This window comes from Malurus melanocephalus, unplaced genomic scaffold, assembly GCF_030028575.1.
Source record: "Malurus melanocephalus ecotype Western Australia unplaced genomic scaffold, MMel_1.1 scaffold_2405, whole genome shotgun sequence".
In the NCBI taxonomy this organism is placed as follows: Eukaryota; Metazoa; Chordata; class Aves; order Passeriformes; family Maluridae; genus Malurus; species Malurus melanocephalus.
The window spans coordinates 9,567-11,826 of NW_026625637.1; the positions used below are offsets into that span (position 1 = coordinate 9,567).

Here is a 2,260-nt window from a genome sequence, read left to right on the forward strand (position 1 = left end):
CCCCAAAATCGCCCCAAATTCCCCAAAATCCCTCACAAAACCCTTCGGGCGACCCCAAAATTCACAAAATTTGCCCCAAAATCCCCAAAATTTGCCCAAAATCCCAAAAATTGGCCAAAATTCCCAAAAATTTCTCCAAATCCCTCACAAAACTCTCAAAATCGTCCCAAATCCCCTCAAAATCCCTCAAAAAAACCTCAAAATTCCTCAAAAAACCTCAAATTGCCCCAAAATCGCCTCAAAATTGCCCCAAATCCCCCAAAATTCCTCCAAATTGCCTCAAAATCCCTCAAAAAAATCCAAAATCGCGTCAAAATCCCTCAAAAAAAATTTTAAAATCCCAAAATTGCCTCAAAATCCCTCAAAAAAACTTTAAAATCCCGAAATCGCCTCAAAATCCCTCAAAAAAACCCAAAATCGCCCCAAAATTTCTTCAAAAATTCCCCAAATCGCCTCAAACGGCCCCAAAATGCGACCCCAGGACCCCTAAAATCCCCAAAAAAACCCCAAAATCGCCCCAAATTCCCCAAAATCCCTCACAAAACCCTTCGGGCGCCCCCAAAGTTCCCAAAATTTGCCCAAAATCCCCAAAATTTGCCCAAAATCGCGAAAATTCGCCCCAAAATCCGAGCGCGTTCGCACCGCCGGAGCCGCCGCCGCCTCCGTTGCGTCACTTCCGGTCGCGCCCACCCCGGAAGCGGAGCGCCGGAAGTGACGGATGCGGAAGCGATTTCAAAATGGCGGCGGGGGAGAAGCGGAAAAAATCGCGGAGAAAAAAATAAAAAAAAAAATAAATAAAATTGGGGGAAAATGGGATAAAATTATCCGAAATTAAAAAAATTTGGGGCAAAAGGGACCCAAAGAGACGCGAAACCCCAAAATTGGGGAGAAAAATATCCCGGAAATGGGCGAAACCCCAAAATTTGGGAAAAATGGTCCCAAAAATATCCGAAAAACCGAAATTTGTGGGGGAAAGGACTGAAAAAATCTGAAATCCCAAAATTTGAGGGGAAAGGGACCCGGAAAGAGTCGGGACCCCAAAAGTGGGGAAAAAGGGTCCCAAAATACTCAGAATTCCAAAATTTGTGGGGAAAAATATCACAGATTTATCCAAAATTGCAAAATTTGTGGAGAAATTACCCCAAAATTCCTGAAATCCCCAAATTTGGATGAAAAGGGACCTGGACAGGCTCGGGATCCCAAAATTTGGGTGAAAAGGGACCCGAAAAGGGTCGGGACCCCAAAATTGGGAAAAAAGGGACACAAAAAAAAACCCAAAATCCCCAAAATTGGGGAGAAAAATATCCCAAATTACCCTAAATCCTGAAATTTTAGGTCCAAATTTCCCAAATTTGGGTCAAAACTCCCAAATTTCGATTAAGTCCGCCCCAAAACCACCCCAGAACGTCCAAATTTTGGACCAAAACCCCCAAATTTGAACACAAAACTCCCAAATTTTGGGTCAAAACCCCCAAAACCACCCCAGGACCCCCAAATTTGGGTGAAAACCCCTGATTTTGGGACAAAAACTCGAAAGTTTTGGGTCCAAACCCCCAAAATCACCCAAAGCTCCCCAGGACTCCCAATTTTGGGTCCAACCCCCCCAAATTCGGACCCAAACCCCTCAAATTTTGGCTCCAAATCCCCAAAATCTCCCAAATCTCCCCCATAACCCCCAAATTTCCCTAAAATCCCCCAAATTTGGGTCCAAAACCCTGAAATTTGGGTCCAAACCCCCCAATGCCGCACCAGAACCCCCAAAATTGGATCCAAATTCTCCAAATTTGGGTCCAAACCCTCCAAAACCACCCCAGGACCCCCAAATTTTGGGGTCAAAACCCCCAATTTTGGGCCAAAACCTCCAAAAATCATCCAAAACCACCCCAGAATTGCTGAATTTGGGTACAAACTCCGCAAATTTGGTTCAAACCCTCCCAAAACCACCCCAAATTCGGACCCAATCCCCTCAAATTTTGGGTCCAAATCCCCCAAAATCACCCCAGAGCCCCAAAACTTTGAGCCCAAAACTGCCAAATTTTGGGTCAAAACCCCCAAAAATCACCCAAAGCCCCCCCAGAATCCCTGAATTTGGGTCCAAAACCCCCAAACCAACCCCAAATTCAGACCCAAAACCCCCAAATTTTGGGATCCAAACCCTCCCAAAACCACCCCAGAACACCCAAATTTTGGGTCCAAACCCCTCAAATTTTGGGTACAAAGCTCCCAAAACCACCCAAAATTCGGACTCAAACCCCCCAAA

General features: G+C 45.3%; 1 long non-coding RNA gene across 1 annotated transcript in view; it reads right to left on the reverse strand.

Annotated features, from left to right (window-relative positions):
• Positions 1–686, reverse strand: part of LOC130587765 (uncharacterized) — a 9,067-nt gene extending 8,381 nt beyond the window's left edge. The window contains exon 1 of the long non-coding RNA XR_008966852.1: positions 643–686. This is a non-coding gene — a long non-coding RNA (uncharacterized LOC130587765). The remainder of the gene's footprint in view (positions 1–642) is intronic.
• Between the last annotated feature and the right edge of the window lie 1,574 nt (positions 687–2,260).